Source organism: Numida meleagris, chromosome 1 (assembly GCF_002078875.1).
Source record: "Numida meleagris isolate 19003 breed g44 Domestic line chromosome 1, NumMel1.0, whole genome shotgun sequence".
In the NCBI taxonomy this organism is placed as follows: domain Eukaryota; kingdom Metazoa; phylum Chordata; class Aves; order Galliformes; family Numididae; genus Numida; species Numida meleagris.
The window spans coordinates 154,275,716-154,296,309 of NC_034409.1; the positions used below are offsets into that span (position 1 = coordinate 154,275,716).

The window sequence follows — 20,594 nt, forward strand, 5'->3', positions numbered from 1 at the left end:
TTCAGGGGAGTTTCGTACTTCCCAGGACCAGTGAAACTAACAGAACTGCAAATGAGTCACTGGCTGCTATTCCCCCTCTCACTGTATAAGGACAAAGCAGCTCTCTGCACAAAGAGCAACATTTAAAATGGATCAAAGGAAATGTTCTTTTACACAATGCATAATTAATATGTGAAACTCATCATCATAAGAGATGGCGGGGGTGGGAGTGGGGCAAGAGTTCAGTAATCATTCCAAAAATACAACTTAAAAGCATAGTTGCAAGAAATAAATGTGTGTACCAGTGTGTTTGATAGAAAACAATCCAAATTTTGGAGAATCTGACCCTATCCATTTTATAATTTAAAGAACAAATCATCAGAGATGGCAGAAAAACTTGCTTTCCAGAGGAAATTTAGTAACTGTCCATTAGGGAGTTAGGTCTTGATTTAACCAGCAGTAGTTGCTATCAAAGACAGATCACTAAAACAGATGGAATATTGCTCTGATTGTGTGTGGCTTTTCCTTTGTTGCAGTGATGGGCTGCTCCCTGGCTTTCTCACACAATTGCAAACAGCACATCAAGAAAAATCAAAGTGAGCATCAAACAATTATCTGTCATTTCTTGCTCTTAGTCCCTCTTTCCCTTTTGAAAATTGATATTTAGTTAGGATTGCGGTGCAGAGCATAGTCCTCAAGGTCTGCAGCCAAAGGGGCTTTATGTTACTAAGAGGAGGAAAATGACTCATGGATCCCTAAAGTATTTCTCTTCCTTCTTTTGTATTGCAGAGAGCCAGCTGGGCACCTAACTTAAGGTGACTGCAGCAGAGCCAATAGCTCTGACAGTAACTGAAGAACAGATGCAGATCCCTGACCAGAGAAAGGTCCCAGACCCCTGCACGTGGAAGGTCACAGGTCCTGCTTTCAGTCAGATCCATTGCAGTGTGGTGAGTATGCCAAAATGTACCTCTGGGCTTCCAGTCTGTAAAGGTCTATTCCTCTAGAATGCATAACAATAACCTGAAAAAAATCATTCTGCCCTTAGAGAGTTTTTTCAATGACACTGCTTAAAATAAAAGATCTGAAAATAAATATCTCTCTCCACATCATATCATTCTAGGTTGGTTCTGATTTTTCCCATTCTGACTTTCCAATCTTGAATGGCGAGATTCATTTCTTCACAAAGCTGCACAAACTCCAAACTTTCTCATCTGCTTTCTGTCACCCCCAAGGCTCAGCTGTGACTTCCCCTACCTTCTCTGCTGCAAGAAGGCCCTTTGCTCCTTTCATGAGCCTCCCAGCTTACACTGCAGGTATTTATGGCTTTCCATTTTCACCTCCTTTCCTTGCATTTTAAAAACTTCCCCAGGAAACAGATCTCATTCTGGCAAGAGCTGTGGATCTCTGTTCCTAGAGACTTAACCTCATCCAGAGTGGAGGAGCCAGAATAAAATGAACAGGCGGCCTTCCTTTCTGCTGTTTAGGCACAACGTTTTTAACAGAAAAATAAATAAAAATGCAGTCTTATTTTATGTATGTATATATATATATGAATACACACATATATAATGTACGCACCTATATATATATACATACATACATACACAAACGTTAAATGAGCAGATACAGAGCAAATCAAACACTGTACCTGTTCTCACAAGGACACATTTTTCATTCAGCACTAGGAGTTATGTATGTAACTAAAAAGCACAATTGATGGCCAGCAGTCCCTACCTAAATGAGAAAATTGGTGGAAGATGTATGGAGTCAAGTACAGTTTTCATGAATAAAAATTTTTCTCTGATCTTGTTCTGACAAACTTCCAAAGCCCTTTGCTGAATTGCTTCTTCTTTTCCAGCAAACAAGCTATAACCAGGCAGAGGCATAGAAAATTACTGTCTTCATGATTCAGCTCTGCCAAAGTTATGAGCAGCTAAAAGCAATGTTATATTTATGGAAAATGTTAAGCACCTTTAATTCTAGGTGACACTACTTTTGCCACCAGTGCAGCAATTCTCCAGCTCCCTTTACACTGAAAAGCATTTGCAATTTTCGGTCTTCACTATTAGGCAGAAAATATTTTAGCTTCTGAGTAAAGGATCATTTTAGATCAAGTTTTATGGTTAAGCAGATTGAATGTGCTTTCTTGTGTCTTCTTTATTTTAGTAGTTCTTTATTTTAGAATTTGAACATAAGATTATATAAAAATTATATTTTTTTCAAGTGTTGTGGTAAACCTACTTAGACAAACCTGGGTACTCCTTGAGAGGTAAAAAGCAAACTAACCACTGTTCCTTAAAGCTAGAAAATTGTTTTTATCACCTTTGCACAAAAGGCCCCAAAGCCTCAGAGAGATGATTCTCCAAATCACTGCCTTCTAAGCTTGACTGATTGATTTAAAAGCTTGCAAGAGATTTATAATGATTCACTGTGTGATCCACTGATTTCACATTTAAGGCAGAAGACTGTTTTTAAATGGTAGAAAACTTTAGACCTAACATTGAATGCAGCAGGTGGTATACTCTGCTCAGAATTTCTATGGCAATGTTTTTCTGGCACAAGTGTTCGAAGTGGAGTTTTGAAATACATGCACAATGCATTTCATCTAAGATTACTGCAGAAAGCATTGAAACCTATGCCAGAATTTTTGAGACTCCCCCTTTCTATGTTCAATCACAAAGTGGTTTAGGTTGGAAGGGACTTCAAATTCATCGCTTTTTTCCAACCCCCCTTCCATAGGTAAGGTTCCCAACAACCAGATCAGGCTGCTCAGGGCCTCATCCATCCTGGCCTTGAACACCTCCAGGGATGGGGCATCTTCAGCTTCTCTGGGCAGTCTGTCCCAGTGCATCACCACCCTCTAAGTAAAGAATTTCCTCCTAATATCTAATGTAAATCTCCCTCCTGATTATAAGCTTCCTCCAAGTCGTGGAAAGCTGCAATGAGATCTCCCTGAAGCCTCCTCTTCTCCAGGCTAAACAAACACAGCTCCTTCAGTCTTTCTTCACCGGAGAGGGGCTCCAGTCCTCTGATCATCTTTGTGGCCCTCCTCTGGACCTACTCCAACAGCTCCACATCCTTTCAGTACTGGGAGCCACAGGCCTGAATGCAGTGCTCCAAATGGAGCCTCATGAGGACAGAGTAGAGGGAGGCAATCACCTCCCTCTCCCTGCTGGCCATCCATCTTTTGATGCAGTCCAGGATACTGTTGGTCTTCCAGGCTGCAAATGCACAATGCTGGTACATGTCCAGCTTTTCATCTACCAGAAACTCCAAGTTCCTCTCCACAATGCTGCTCTCAATGACTTCTCCCAGTCAGTACAATTGTCTGGAATTGCCCTGACCCAAGTGCAGCACCTTGCACTTGGCCCTGTTGAACCTCATTAGGTTCATGTGGACCAACTTCTACATAGTAGGTATACAAACAACTGAATGATCAGTGTTTTTTCCACAAGTATTCTCAAAAATAATTTTAAGCACTTGTCTTTTGAGATCCTGTACAGATGGCCAGAATTGGAAACAAGATTAATAATTTCAGTAATTTTGTGTAGGTCTAGGGGCAAAATTAGTTTCACAGTCTGGTTGATTGTGGATAAAAGAAAACCAAAGGAGGCTGGTGGAAGTAACAAGCCATGTGCACCCTTGTACAGTGAGTTAGTGGAAACAGAAAAAGAGAATAGGAGGATAGGAATGAATGAAGGAGAAGACCCATAAAGCAGGCTCATGGACTTTTTAAGAATCATTATTTATATTTTTTATTGTGGCATTTAAAATCATTATGGTAATTTTAAACTGTATTGCTGAATGAATGGAAGTAGAAATGCCATGTGTTGTGATTATAAACTGAATTTTGTTTTCAGTTCACCTGACTATGGAAATTGACCTATAACTGTAGTAAGGTAGGAAGCAAACTATCTGGAGCACATTTCAACACCTTCCTTAATTTCTGCCTCCTGCACAGTGTATGCTTGGGAGGTACATAGATGAGCACATGGCTTTACAAGGGCATGGATTCTTCGGAGGTTATTGCTCCATCTGTTCTAAGGCTGAATCAAGGACATAGTGAGCGACTTCAACAGCTTGTTAGCATGAGATAAGTTAAACAAGAAAACAACTTTGCTGAGGTCACTATAGTTTCTAGCCAAAAAGGAATAGTAAACCTGGTAGGGACACGGACAAAAAGACTTATCCTATGTGTTAGGTTTGTATAGGGGAAGATAATGTTATAACCTGCACTTGGAGGTATTCAGGTGCACATCTCAGGTGCTCCTCATCTTGATCAGGATGGCTCAAAAATATCTGGTGTCAATTACTTTAAATTTGAGTTACTATCAATAACCCCTACTATCTGTCCACTCCCCTTCTTGTGTATTAGTGAAAGCAAACTGTTGGTAATAACTACCAGTCTGGTATGAAAAGACACCAGAGCCACACCAACATAGTAAATCTGGCACCAAACATCCAATTCTGTGTTATTTCTGCCTGCCCTTCTCTGTCATTCTGCTCTCAGACAGCTTTCCCTGAGGTCCTTGTGTCTGTAGTTCAAGTCTGATCAAGTGAGTTGTTCCCAGAACCTCTCTGCTTGGGCATTCCATCATGGGTATTTTTTTAATATTTCTTTATCTGGTATACTTTTAAAAATGGAGGGACTGTCTACTAGATTTGAGGCTGCAAGTGCAGGATGTAAGCTTAAGCGACGCATTGCATTTAGAAAGAAGATTTAAATGTTTTCAATAAGCATTTTGCCTAAAGTAACATGAATTTTGAATAATTAGTGAATGAAATATTTTACACGGAATAAAAGTCTAAGTATTTGGGTTTCTCAAGGTGCACATCTGTATGTTATGTACCACTTCTTCCACTTAGAAGACTCTCTATACAAAGAAATATTTCTTAGGTTTTTCTAAGAACAGCAAAAAAGAAGAGATTCTTTGTAATATCGATCCCATCGCAACAGATCACACATGCTTAGGAATGATAATACTGCTGCACAGAAGCATGCCCTACCCAACAGTAAGTCCCTTGGTAACTGTGACAAATAGAGAAACACTGTTTTATTGCCTTACATATCAAAGGATTACTTATTTTCTATTTTATTGACATAAAGATTGAAGATCGGGGTGTTTGTTTCTGTTTCATTTATCATTTAAGCTTATTTCAAAAAAGTAAGTCAAGTTGCCTCTTTGTTAGTTAATACCAGGTACTTGCTGACACATTTGCTCAGGAAATGCTAATTTCAGGTCCAGCGCTTTTGTAAGCTTTAGAAGCTAAAATCAACACCTTCTGTTAGGTTTTGACCAGGTAAAACTACTCACCCTCAACATTCATGTGATAAGTGAGACAGGGCAGAAATTTTTTACTTCTGTCCAGCTGAAGCTTGCAGCCAACTATATAATATTCACATGACCTGTACCAAGGCAACGCATCTCTGTGGTCCAACAGGTATGGACTGATCAATTATAAATAGCCTCAGAAGGGAAGGGCCTAGCTGTGATTCTCTGCGCATCACTGATAATGTTTCTTAAAATCAAAATGTGTGAGCAAAGTGATGACTGCAAGAATCTGATCAACCCAAGTTGTAAACCAAGCCATGGGTTTTGGGTCCTCGGCTGAGTATGGCCACGAGTAAGCAAAGTAGTCCTCCTGTGCTACTTATTGCTTGTTTTTAATTTCTCAGCAGATGACAATACTCTGTCCATAGCCACTTATTTCTTGATGACTATTCTTTCTTGGGGGGTTAACTTTTATAGAAGATGTTTCAGACTGTTCTTTTCTGTAATCTAGCCATTAAAAAAAAAAAAATCACAGAAAATGGCTAGTCTTATTATGGCTATTTTGTGATGAGATGTCACTGGTATCTCATTCTTTCTTCTGGTATCTTTCAACCTGTAAGTGACTGATATATGTTTAGTTCTCAGTTTGCCTTATTCTGAGAATATGGTGTAACTGCACAAACTATCAATCTTCCTACAAATTGTCTGTAATATCTCTCCCTTTAAAGGCAGATTTTAGGTCTGGTATCCCTTTTCAACTCAGGGAGTAAAATTTTATATTGAAACCTAAAAAAAGAACCTGAATTAAAATACTTTTGGAAAATCTGGATAAAATTGATTTTTTTTCCCTAAATTCAAGAGCTTCGCATTTTTTGAAGCGCATGTGAAATATCTGCTGCCTGTGGCCCTGCACTCCAAAACTGAGTTCATTCTGAAACATGTTAATTCTTCCTTGCCTATATTTATTTAGAGTACAACAAGCCTCTGTGAAAATTATTTCTTGTTTATGGTTTTCCCTTTTCCTTGCCACTTAATGCCGAATATCTGAGAGGAGTCTGAAAGAGCAATACAGGACCTGTCATCATTTCAATCTCTTTTTAAGTCTCTTTTTACATTATTAATATTATTTGGGAAATATTTGAGACAGGGAAACAGACTCCTTATGCGTCTGATGTAGTTCTCCTACAGTCACATCTCGATCCTTACTGGTTTTTGAACACTATGGCAATACAAACAATACAAAGCTTTTTTTTTTTTTTTTAATTATAATTCAAGATTCAGGTCACAAATGATTTGCATTATAGCTATTAGCATAGGCTAGATTTACAGCAAACACATTAAAATAATTAGCATTATTCTTAAATATGAGTTAGTGTAATTGAAAGTGACAGATACTAAGCTGATGAAGGTAATAAAAAAACCTTAATCTAGTTGAGAGTGTCTGAGTAATAAAAAATATACCTTTGCAGAGAGCAAATGTTTCATGCCACTGAGCCTGCAGAGTGAGTGTGTCCTGGGTGTATTCAACTCAGGCAGTCATTGCCACTCCTGCACCTGCCCAGGTTTAAGTCTAGAGCCCCTCTGTGCTGCCCCAGCCTTTGTGTATTTTCACATCCTCAGGAAAAATGATGGCCCAGAGCTGCTCAAAAGGCTCTATCCTTGCAGCGTCTTGGATCAATATCTGTTTTCAGTGAGCTTTGAGGCACGCCGTGAGCTACAGGGCAAGAGAGGGAATAAAGCTGAGCTGTCAGATCCTTGAGGACAGTGAAACCTGTGATAGATGGCATCTGGTTTATTTGTTTGCTAGCTGTTTTTCCATCAGTGTATGTCATCTTCCTTTTAAAGAGGTAGCCAAAAAGGGGGGCTAAAAAGAAGACTCCTCTCCCCTTTACTTTTGTGGATGCACTCAAGTCATGGGAAATCAGAGTTGTGAGAGCCTGGCTTATCTTGGGGAGCGAGGCATGGGAAACCTTTCCTGGGCCCAGCACTGGGCAGGTGGGGAGCCTGCAAGGTGCTGGGGACAGCGAGTGTTGGAGAGGAATGGCAAGCCCACACATAGCCCAAGTGCCACAGGGGTGGAGAACCCCCTGGACTTATCCTAAGGACCTGGAACAACAACAGGGCTTGCTGTGAGAGAAAAGCTGCTGGACAAAGCATAAGCCTGAATAAAATCAGGCATCCTGCCAGTGGGCTGGGAGGATGGAACAAAATGGAGGATGGTTTAGTGGGAAATATTGGTGATAGGTGGACGGTTGGACAGGATGAACTTAGAGGTCTTTTCCAACCTTGGTAATTCTACGATTCTATGAAGATTCACCTGAAAGGCTCTGGCTGACCTGGGATCTTGTTGCAGGGCTGTGTTTACTGAAAAGGGCCAGATGTCCTTTACACGATGATCTGTCAGCATCACTTTTTACTTTTTTTCTTAGTGACGGGCTTTCTGCACAGTGGCTTCGTACAGAATGTGTAAGAACAGGACCTTTGGTCTGCAAAATATGTTATGTAAGGTTCTGTCAATTTTTACCTTGCAGAATCTGCACTGTCCCATCCTGTTGTCCTCTCTACATTGTCCTTTCTCTATGGACTTTCCCCAAAACAGCAGCGTATTCACACTGCCAGCTGTGGAGGTGCAGTATGAAACTGGTTTTGAACTGGTTTTGTCTAGCATAAAGCATGAACAGCGGTGGGTGACATTTATCTCTTTATCTTAGCATGAAATAGAGAAGCTAGTCAGAGCCCAGACTTGCTCTTTGTCTTGCTGATTGTTTTGCTTTAACTTAAATATCAACAAACTTAAGGAGTCTGACAGTGGTTTTGCTTTTGAAATGGACTGCATCAAGGATTTCACTCTTTGTTCTTTCTAGATTTCCATGACTCAAAAAGAAAAACAACCAAGCACTGCTATATCCAGCTGGTGTAAATACAGTGCAGTTGATCTAGTGTAACCAAACAGCTCAAGATCCAACAACTGATAACAAGGAGAATTGCTGTGGGAGCATTTCAGAGTAACATAGATGTCAGAGGCTGATGTTGAGCCTGGAACCAGCCCAACTGCAAGGAATGGGACCCTCAGAGGCTGTCCTTGCCTATCTCACCTGTGCAGCAATGTGATTGCTTGGAGCGGATTATTTAAGAACTAACTCTATGTGATCAAACATATGGCAGAAATCACTCATGCCTTGACTGTGTTTTACATGCACCTGAAGTGGTCAGAAGAAACTCATTCAGCTGTGGCTGTCTCAGCAATAAGGAAGAATAGTTATATGAGGGCTGCTCTGTAAGTAATGCCTCCTATGTTATTATGTTTGTGCATGATGTTAGAAGCAGATGTTGGTGTTATGGCAGTAGAGATTGAACCTTCCCACCAATATTCCATTACATATTGTTTCTGTGTGACAAATGGCAGTCTGACAAAATGGTGTCTGACATGGAAGCACATATGAAGCAAAGGTGTGTCACTGAATTCCTCCACGTGGAAAAAATGGCACCTTTGACATTCAGTGATGCTTGCTGAGCATTGATGGAGAGCAAACAGTGGATGTGAGCACAGTGAGGCGGGGTGTGGTGTGTTTCAGCAACAGTGACAGCGATATGAGAGACAAGCCACATTCTGGACAGCCATGCACAGCTGTCATACAATGAAATGAAGAACATCTTCATCAGCTCACTCGCACAAATTGGCTAATGGTGGCGACTATGTTGAAAACTAGCGTTTTGCAGCTGAGAATTGGCTCTATCACATAGTGTTATTGTGCTCTTTGTAGCTGTTGTAGTTTCCGTGGAATTAAATAGGAGGTACTGCTTTTGAAGCTAGCTATATGGCTTTAGGATCAACCTGAAATATGCATGAAGTGTGGAGTCGTAATTACAAGGATAGGTTATGGTGTCCTTTGAGTGTAGAAATCCTGCCCATGGGATCTGAACTGTTAATGAAATCTGTGACTCTCTGAAAGAAATTTTCAGAGTTGTTTCAGTGTACTCTCAGCACTGTAGAAAATAAAAATTGATGAATTTGAAGGTGAAATTTAATCGTAAATATTGGTTCTTTCTGGCTGCATGATGTTACCATTACCCCTAGGTGGTATTCCAACTTTATAAATCAAACTTGTCTTTTATTTATTCTACTTATCATGTATTTGATGTGTAATGCAATTTTCAAAGATTAAAATGATATACCCCTAATTCTTGAATGCTCTTTGATCATGTTTATTCCTTTACTCCTTTAAACATTGCTGAATAATTGTATATGTATTCAGTGGCTGACAAGTGCATTCCCTGTTTGATGGGCTAATTATGGAGAGACGTTAGTCTCCTCATAGTTAAGTTTATACCTTGCTTTGAGCTGCAAGGCCAGTTTTGATCTCTCTTCTAACTCTGCTAAAATAAATCCATGCAATCAAATCTTAAGAAGTGTGGTATAATTGTTGAAAATTTTGTGAAGTTTTGTGATTAACTGTATGCTGCGCCAGACATAATTTTACATTTTTCAGTTAGAAAATTACTTTCCACATTGTTGACCCCTTAGAAATATTTCTTATGAGAAAGTATGTTTATTTTGATACTATTGGATTCATTTGGGCTGACTGGGAGAACATCTCACTAATGATCTTTTGAGGATTTTGTGCAAGATCCCAAAGAACAGCAAGCACACGTGCACCACAGAGTGAATTGTTCTCCTCCATGACTTCTGCACTTTGATATGGAGTTATATCTCACATCTCCATAGAACAGAAAAAAGAAATAAACCTTCCAAAAACGAGCTCAGAAAAGTCACAGAAAAGTCTTCAATCTCCTCAGTAATTCCAAAAGAAAAATGTGTTGTTAGGGTAAAGTTGCATGAGCAGAACCAGCTCAGAGTACATGCTTGGTAAGAGAAGTGCTGCTTGGCCAAAAGAGGATGCTGTCGCTGTATTTAACAGCTGTTAATCTCCCTGGAGTAAAACCAACTAATGTTGCTGGCAAAGTTGGATCTCACTTGGGAATAATAACTTGTAATACGGTGTATAGTAACAGCCATACTTCCCCTGATCTGTCACACAGGACTCTGCTGGGACATGAGACACAGCAAGTTGCAAAACATTTAGGTCACAGAAACATATTCCCCATCCTATAATATATACACTCAGGATTCACCTGCTGACAACCTACTGGGTTATAGAGCCCTTGGGGCCCTCCTACATGCCTAACACAGCAGAACTGGACATGGTTGCTGCAACCCTCATTTAAATACCGACAAAACCAGGCCTGCTGGACACTAAGGAGGCAGAAAAAACTACACGGAGCAGTTTGTTGGTATGAGAAAAATCCTTCCTATCCCTCGCACCTGGCAATCATCCTTTCCATCTGCAACACAAAAAAGCTGGCAATTAGATGAAGGGAGAGGCTGAAGTAGGCAATTGTAAGCAGCAAACCTTCTGAGGATAGGGGCTCCTGTCAGGAAACTCACTGAAGGGGAACGGGTAACAGACCCAATTATAGGGTAAAGCTGTTTCTGGGATCTTTCATCTCCACCTAACATTGTAATTCTGGTATTGTACTAGGCCACAATTCTACTTGAAATCTGTGTAGCTCTATTACCTGCTGGAGGCGTCATCCTTATTGTATGATAATGTAATTATATTGATGCAATCTAACTATATCTGTAGTTATATGTACTTACATATGGTAAATGTATGTACGTTTAAACATATGCATACACGTACACAGTGTATAAATGCATGTATGTACATTTCTATATCTATGTAATGAGCAGAGTTGTGCTGGTGTATACATGTCCATAGGTATTTATTCTCATTGCATTCATGCTAGGGTGGGGGATATGCTAGACATTTTGACTTGTATTTCATGCTGATTTTCCTTTTCACAGCATTTTCGTTTTAACAGAAGGTGAAGTGTAGAGGCAGCAACAACACCAAGGAAAGAAAATGCTTATGGTAGAGCTCCCATTTGAGGAGCTGGCTTAAGAAGTTTTACTAAGTAAAGCACTCTTTTGTCTGCGTAAGCCCTATTTATACTGGAGAGGCTTTGTGGAATAAAACAACAAACCATACATGATCTGCAAACCTCACCAGGGGCTGTAGCACTTTGTTAGAGTAGCTTTGCTGGGCCGAGAAAAAACCCGGCATGGTTTTCGTTCATGCCTCTAGACAGGAAGTTTTAATGAGAAACAAGAATGTATATTGGTTTGGCAATGTTGATTTGTTGGTTTGGCACTGAATAAACACCTAATTAGGCTTAATATAGCTTTCCTCATTCCTTTAACCATTTTTGTATCAAATTACATGATTTGTTCCACAGGCTTTCTAGCAGCTTTCTGTTGCCCTTTGTGCAAACCCCATTCTTTCCAGGAAAGCAAATACAAAGAAACTTTAAATTTCAGTTTTTCAATTTGCAATGTCATTCTGAGACAATGTTCACTAAAATAGGATGTTGTGGCTATTAATTTAATTTCTTTCTCATGGGTTTTTGTTTCTTTTTTTCTAAGAGAAGCTCAGTCTGTTTCATCTTTTGAAAGACTATTAAGTATTTTGGACAGACTAGAACTATAAATCTAGTACTGCTAAATCCTACAAAAAAAAAAAAAGCTTTGAAATACATTTGTTACAACTGATGATGATATTTCCCCCCCTCTTCATTGGAGGCAAATAAATAACTACGGAACTACTGTAAGACTGCATTGGAGTTGGAGGGTTTTCTTCTCAGATTTTGGATGACAATATGATAGGATTGTCATGGCTGGAGCCTTTGCGTGATTGTGTTATAGCATTCTGTGAATGCTCTTAGCAAAAAGTCTTATTTTTCAATGTGATAAAGTTCATTGTCTGTGCTTCTAAGTTCCTACTGAATTTGATAGTGAATGCAAGCGATTAACAATTACACGTCCTCAGAATTCCTGATTTGTTTCCTGTGTCAGGACTGCAAGTCTATTAAGAAGCGATTAGGGAGGATCTCCTTCAAGTCTCCTTCACATCAAGATTCTCCCTTTTTTGGTTCAGTTAACTTGAGGTGGGAGTTGCCTGTGATATTTTCTACATTTCACCTTCTGAGGTTATAGGCACTATTCATATGCCAGATCTCCCTCTGAGATGAATAAGTACGACTTTTATGAATTTTTCTTCACTTCTAGAATTTAATTTACATGAATAATTAGAGAGGGATGAGTTAAAATTCCTATTTAAAGAGGTAGCATCCTTTTGTTATCCTATTGTCCAACTGTGGAACCCAATTGTTTTAAAAAGGATCTGAGCTCTTCTCCACAGGGATTCTCCTCTGTGTAGTTTTGCCTTGATCTAAGTCAGCCTGTTTGTTGTAAAGAAAATTTTGGCATTAAGTATAACATATAAGAACTGTTAGCTAGAGAACTGAAGGAGCTTTCAGTTTTCTATGGGAAATATTTACTGGCTTCTTTTTCTGATGGGGCCAGGATTAGCTACCAGACTTACTACAGTGTTGTTTAATTCATGCATCAAAATAAACAAATGAAGTGCTTAACTTCATTTAGTTCTTTGCACAGCTTCCTGTACCATTAGGGCTTTAATGAGCCCAGCTGCTCTGTAGAGTTGCTGAGGGTGGAACCTGGCCTGGGAGGGGAAGGAACAACAACTCTTTGAAGTGCTGTGGTGGCATGATCACCAAAGCAAGGCTTTCAGGGAGGGGAAATTCCTGTTTTCCTTCCTATACTACTTCAGTGGGCCTGAATGCAGCTGTTATATGAGGAGCAGCACTGAGGCTTTCAGCTTCTTGGTCATTTGATGCCAAGCTTCAAATAGGAACTGTGGAGAAAGGAGAGAGTGGGGAAAAAAAAAAAAGGAGGGAAGAATAAAATTAAAATTATTCTTTACTTATACCCATCCCAAAACAACACCTACCTGCCTTTCTGTTTTTACGCCTAGTAATATATATGGTGAAAAATTAGGGAAAAAATTGTTAACAGACATATTTTTGAGTACAGTTAGCTACCCTCTGTGTTTGTATCTACATATGTGTAAGTATATATGTGAATAAAGCAAGTCACTTATATGGCAGTGGGATACTCTGAACCACTCCCCTCTCCTTACCCCCATACTTGGAAATGCCTTGCAAGACCCTGACATCCATTACTGCTCAGCAGATAGCCAAAAATTTGTTTCTCATAGAGACTGTCTTCAAGTGTTCCCCTTCCCTACCTGTCCTATGCATTCATTTTAAGGTGACTTACCCTCTAAAGGTGCTTTTCCTCTTTACAGTTAATGAGGAGATGCTGGTTGGCTACATAAGTTGAGAAATTTAATTTTTAGATAGGTGAGGTATATCCCCCTAACTGTACTAAGCCTGGAGAGGCAAAGCTGTGATGTCAAATTAGCTGTTCTCAGCAAAGTACCTCCAAAAGGTTGCTTTTTATAACTTGGAGGAGAAAAAATATCCCATTGATGTGGAGGGGAGGAAGGAGAGAATGGAAGTGAATGAGATAGGAATTACAATCCTATGTGACTGCTGAGGAGCCTCAACAGGGTATTCCTTTTTTCTGAAGACAGTCGTCTTCTCAGATAACAGCAGAGGAAGTGTTAAGCAACAGCATTGTCTTTGTACAGGGAGACTTCTTAAAAGTTTTATATTTTAATTTTAATGCATTTAAAAATGTTGCCATAGCAATAGGGCAGAGTTTCCTTGTTCTTTTAAGATATTTAAAATATCTTCTGAACTTGGACTGTGTGCCTTGCTTAAATACTCAGGGCTAAACAACTAGATTTTAGAATAATCAATTTTATTTTTTTCTAGAGGCAGGTACGCATCTACGTTGGCTATGTCCCTTCTCTTTGGATTTCAGATGCCACCCTTTCTCTCTGAATTGCAATTGCTTTGATTTCACTTTAAGTTTACAGTTTATGACATAGGGAAAGGAACTGATCTGTGATTGCTTGCAGTGGTTTTGAAGAAGATGCTTAGCAGTCTTCCTTTAATCCAACACTGCTGCACTTCTGCAGAAGCTTGAAAAATCAGCCCATGTGAACCTAATGAGGTTCAACAAATCTGTGCACGAAGTGAGGGAAGACATCACTGTGGCCTTGCAGTATTTAAAGAGAGCTTATAAACAGGAGGGAGACTGATGTTTTACATGGTCATATAGTGACAGGACAAAGGGGAATGGTTTTAAACCAAGAGAAGGGAGATTTAAGTTAGATAATTAGGGAAAAATTTTCACTCAGAGAGTGATGAGGCACTGGCACAGGTTGCCCAGAGAAGTTGTGGATGCCCCATCCCTGGAAGCATTCAAGGCCAGGCTGGGTGGGATTCTGGGCAGCCTGATATAGTGGGAGGTGTCTCTGGCCATGGCAGAGGGGTTGGAACTGGATGGGCTTTAACATCCCTTCCAAATTAAACAATTGTATGTTTCTATGATTCTAGAATTATGATTCTATGAACATCCCTTTCCCATGATTGTAAGTATATAGCCTTGGTGACCCACTTTATACCTTCTAGTCCTGTGCTTCTAATATCAGACAGTTGCATTATTACTACATAACTACTGTCTTTTTCTTGATATGAGGGCTGCTCCAAAAGTAATGACTCCTAGTTTATTATGTTGGCCCACAATGCCGGAGGCAGATGTTGGTGATATGGCAGTATAGGTTGAACCTTCCAGTCAATATCCTATTACATCTTGTTGCTGTGTGGTCGATGGCAGCAGAGGGGCAGTCTGACAAAGTGGCATCTGACATGGAAGTGCGTAGGAAGCAAAGGTGTGTCACTGAGCTCCTCCATGTGGAAGAAATGGCACTCACTGATGTTCATCAACACTTGCTAAACATTTATGAAGACCAAACAGTGGATGTGAACTTAGTGAGTTGGTGGATGGTGCGTTTCAGTAGTGGTGACAACATTGTGAAAGACAAGCCATGTTCCAGACAGCCACATGCAGCTGTCACACCACAAAATGAAGACGGTCTTGATCAGTTCATCCGCATACAAATAAGCTAATGGTAGCGACTGTGTTGAAAAATGATGTTTCGTAGCTGAGAATGTGCTCTATCATACAGTGTTATTGCGTTCTTTGTACCTGTTGTAGTCTTCATGGAAATAGATAGGAGGCATTGCTTTCAGAGCAATCTACATACCTATACCAATTATTTAAAAAAAAAAACCAAAACAAAAAGGTAATTGAAAAGGTAATTGTAGATTGCTATGCAGGTGTTTCATGAGAATTCTGTACGCTAAAGAGGAGTTGGTTCGAATACTAGTTTTCTACAGTGTCCCGAATATTTCTTGTCTGCTTGTAGTTTTTTAGAAGTGTGGATTAGTGTTGGCAATTCTTGTGTTCTTTCTTACCACTCTAATAGTCAGACAAGCCCTTGGAGTGCTTGATTACATAGCCAAGATAGCTGGATAATGTAACGTAATTTGCATTGTTTCAAATAAAACATACTTCTTGTGTACTTGACTTCGCAATGCTGTAAGATCTAAAATGGTCTTTTTATCTTACGCATTTTTACATTAAAATTGTTCATCAGTGAAGTTATTTTTTTAAAGGGTAACTGTGTTACAGGTATCAAATCTCTCCCAATGGAATACTCTTTTCTGATCCTTCTAAGGGACTTCTGTCTTCTAATGGAAAGACCTAGAGGCATTCTGAAAGCTCAAAGGAGTCTATGGAAGCTCTTTTCCTTTGATTTTTACACATCTGTAGTATCAAAAACTACTCAGCTCATTCTTTATTCATCTAAGTTTGCCCAAGAATCATAGAAGATACCTTAAAAGTGTTCTTTGACCTGAATTACAATACAGATAATACTCTGAAATGCAATATACTTCATAGCACAGTAACCAGGTAGTATAAGTGTACATCCATATTTTTGCTACATATGAGTGTGCAATTCTCTATCCTTTTTTCCTGCCTCAAATTCTTTGCTTCTCTGGAAGCAGAAAATCTGTTCTATTCACATTCTCATGTGAAGCATACGGGTTTTGAAAATTTTAGCTTAGAATTTATTCCTGATTATTTTTGTTCCTTGATACTTTAAAAGACAGAAGGAAAACACTTCCTCCCTGAACTTTTGGTTGGCTTTTGCAACTTCAGAGCTCTGGCCTGTCTTGACTCTCCTAACTGCTACTTCATTACCTGTGTAGGCTGAGATCCAGCCTTGACTTCCATATCCAAAATGTATTAATGTCTACAATAATTTTCTTTCTTCTCAAAAATAACACTAATCTACTTCTTGCCACCTAGAGATAAAACTCTTGCTCTACAACAGGAAGAAATTCTTATTGGTAGCTACACATTTTCAATGTAACTCATTAGATAGATGCTGGCATAGTATTTTATGCAAATGATGTTATAGATTAGATTATTTCCTTCCACACTTCTCTTGCTTCAGCTTTATCTTGTATCTGGCTAATACTGATCTTGATGCCTTTTTTTTTTGTCTTTTCTAAGTGGTTTTTTTTTTGCTTCCTTTTAGGGTATACATGAACCTAATGCACTTCTTGAGGTCTACTGCTGGAAGTTTTCTTCTTTTGAGTACCTAAAAAACAATTAGCCAGTACACTTTTAGTAAAATATTGGCTCTTTGAAAGGGAATGTAAGTATATTAATCAAACACACAACATCAACCCATGCTTCCAACAGAAGAAATTGTCATGTTAATAAGACATTTTATAACCAGATTATGACCAGTCATTCAGCAACTTTAATTCCACATTCTGCAGTTTTCTCTTACTGTTGGAGTATGTCTTAGTTCGTATAGGAGTGACAACACTAGAAGAGTAGCACAGGTGCCCTTCAAACAAAGGGGAACATAAGAATTGCACCTAAGAAATACTGCCTGGGTTGGAGCAAATGTCGATCTGGAGCACTGATTTGCCCTTAACAGAGACCAGTGGCAGACCTCTAGGAAAAAAGTGTGAGAATACATATAGGATGAACACTATCAGATATGCCCTCCTTGCTTCTATAATCAGTATCTTTATGATGAGTCTGAGATGTATCTGCAACATTAACATCTAATAGTTCTAAAACATTTTTCTCCCGTGATTTCATGTAATTGCTTATTAAACTATTTTGTTTTAATGTGGCATTATTCTGATGTGGTTTCTGCTACATCCAAAATGAGTCACATAATTTAGTTTTGTATTCTGTAATAGAATACTTCCTTTTAACTTTTTGTCTTGTCTAAAAATTAAGTGCTCCAAGACTTCAACATTGTGATTATGCCTAGCCAAAAAATTTAAAATGGGAACTTGCTTTGAAGTTACGGGAGTGCACATTTGGTCAAGTTCAGTTATATTTTGGTGTGATTTTTGCTCTTAAAATTCTTTAAAGAACGTTGTAATTAATAGTTTCAGTTAAAATTAATTTGAAGGTGACTTAACTGCTTCAAGAAATGATACTATATACCAGTTAAACACCAATTGTCTTAAGGAGAGAAGGAAAGAAAGAAAATCATCAGCCATCACACAGTGACACAGACAGAAACAGTAGAATCAGAAAGTATTCTGAAAGCAGTGTGGAAGTATGACGGTATGGGTAGAAACAGCTGAAATTTTTTAAAGATTACATGCGAAAATTTTTTTAAGAGGGAAAAAAGGGCCATAGTTAATGTATCAAGCAGGATGATAATGATAATAGAAATAGTTGTTTGGGCTGAGAAGTTGGCTGCTTCTAGGGTTTTTATTTTTTTGTTTGCTTGTTTTTGCTTTTAAACAGATGTGTGTGCTTGCATCTTTGTAATTCAGCAACGAGTGGATTCATTATGATCATTAGATTCCTGTGGTGGTGTTATATCAGGTACGTTTTCATCAGTACTGCTGCTAGTATCACCAGCTAATGTGAAGATTAAGATAAACTGAAGACTATTTCCTGTATAGTCAATATGAGTCTTAATTTCAGAGAAGATGAAGTGCCAGATCCCAAGAGAGCCTAAGCACCAACACTTCCATTGATGCATCTTTTTCAGCCCCTCTCAGGTTCTGCATATTAACAATAATGCTGCTAATTTGCTTCTTAAATCTGAACACACTGTGTTATTAGGCTTAGTTTATCAGCATAGTTTATTGTTTGTGTTTTTTTTCCTTTCCTATAATCTAACAGTTTTAGTCCTTTCAGTTCATTACTGAGTCAGAAACATCACCGTCTAGTGTATTTCCTCACTGTCTGCTGTCTTTTCCTCTTGCATTTAAAGAAATAGTTACTAATTCACTGTAATCATTGACATTTCCTCTGCTTTCATTTGCTTCTGTACCACTAGCTGTTTCCTCAATTTCATTATTATCAAACAGCTCTTCAGTGATAGACTGCTGTTCCTCATCTTCATATTGATAATTTTATTTTCACATGCATCATCCTGATTTTCAACATCTTCAGTGCAGTCCTCAGAAGATGAGTCATTTGCAGCAGACAGATTTTCATTACTGGAGTCATCTGTAGAGTCAGAATGTGTTGGTCTATTCTCAGGGATATTGTTTGCTCCTCTGTGCCTTTCATTATCTCTTGGAAGGGATGTGCCTGATGTACTTGCTTGGTCATTATCTAGATAATTAAAATCAAATGTACTTATTTTGTAGATTAAACAAGAACATTTTTTATAATGATTGTTCGTCTTTGAAGTTTTAAAAACAGCATAAATGTTGAACTTGATTCCACTGGCTTTTTAAACATTAAATGTAAGAAATATTTTCATTCAATAGGCAAAGCTGTTAATTTTTAATAGGTTTGCTTCCTGAAAATGTACATGTTGACATAGCATCGTTTTGCAAAAAGTGGAAGAAAATACATGAAAGTGCAAGTTCTGGAAGCTTCTATATAAAGATTTTCATTTACATATATGACAGCAGTTCCTGTTATGGGCTAGAAATAATGCTAAGAAAGGTAAGTGTGGCTACAAGATTTATATGGGTAAATTTTCTACCAAGTAGAATGGATAGAGAAATGGTATATATGTAATAAATTAGTTTGCAAAGTCTGAGACTGTCCCTGCTAACTTGCCTAGCCTAAACTGATAATTTTGACTCCCTGCACGGCCTGTGGAAAAAGCTTCCTGGGTAGTTTCAGTCCACGTATTGTAGGCATCAGAGCAGAGAATTCATTGTTCTCTGGAGCTATTACTCTGCACACTGGCTATGAATTGAGCCTACATGTCTAATTGCTGAGGTTAGTGAAAAGTAGACTCCCCGAAGACATGTTAGATTAGCTAGTGGCTCTTACTGATGCAGAAACCCAGTCTTACCCTGTTGCCACCCATTCCTTTGAGGTCAGATCTATCATCCAGTCACACTTACATTCCTTTTATATCTGTGTTACACCAAGCTTTTTCCAAATACAGCATTAGGCACTTATTCTTTGGCCTCCCTTACAGCAATAGTTTAGCTTTGTTTAATATGTTCTCCAGTATTTAATAAATATATTTAGTTAAAAGATCAGTTTCCCACTAGAGAAGTTTGTCACCTACTTAGAAGTATTTTCTTTGAGTTTTGACACAGCGAACTGAAACAAATGGCAAGTTCTTCAGCTGCAGCTTCTTCCAAGCAGCAGTATTTCTGCTAAATCTTATGAAAAAGCCTATGGAAATTTACACAACATAATAAAAATCCCATTTATTGTTTACTTACATTGATCAATTACCATTTGTACCATAAACATCACATCAGTGTACAGGCACCAATGAAACAATTAATACATTTTAAAAAAATAAATAAGATCTGGTAGTAGATTCTGGGAAGCTTTTAAAATTATTTGGCTTTTGTTATGGCTTTTATTGCTTTCATAGACATTTCCAAATCTGGGGAAGTTGATTTAACTTATGGAATTACTTTATGTATATCCATAAAACTATTTTGAAATTTGAATCAATATGTTTTATTATATTTCATTCTCATCAATGTCAGCCTCCCTAAAATCACTGCGCTTGTATTTTCTAGTACACATTGTGTCTCCCTGACAATAATTCTAATACTATTTGTACAAGATGTTCTGTAGATGTAGCCTTATGGTGCTAATCATGCTTGGCTCACTCCCTTGAACTGGATCCAGAATAACCTCATTTTGCATTAGGGTTATCCTCTCTGAAGAGTCCTTACATCCGTTATAGAGATTTGGAATCTGAAGGAATGAGATCTTGTCAAGGCTATCCCTTTTCATATTTTCACAAAAAAATCAAGGAGAGAATGAAACCTCTATAAAGTTTCAGTTAATGAAAGGGAATTTGTAGGTCACAGTAAGTTTCGCCATCATTACCATACTCATTTTCTTATGGATACCTTTAGTTATTTTTCTTATTTATTTTTGCCAAAGTGCTTTTGTGCATTTTCTTGAACTTTCTGATATACAAAATAAAATGAAACAAAACAAAGCTTTAAATCACTGTAGTTTGT

General features: G+C 38.4%; 1 long non-coding RNA gene across 1 annotated transcript; it reads left to right on the forward strand.

The window, feature by feature from the left end:
• Nucleotides 790-20,347, forward strand: LOC110403091. The gene is made up of 5 exons (XR_002441595.1): nucleotides 790-926; nucleotides 8,117-8,529; nucleotides 16,688-16,807; nucleotides 17,932-18,012; nucleotides 18,935-20,347. It is a non-coding gene; the product is annotated as an uncharacterized LOC110403091 (long non-coding RNA).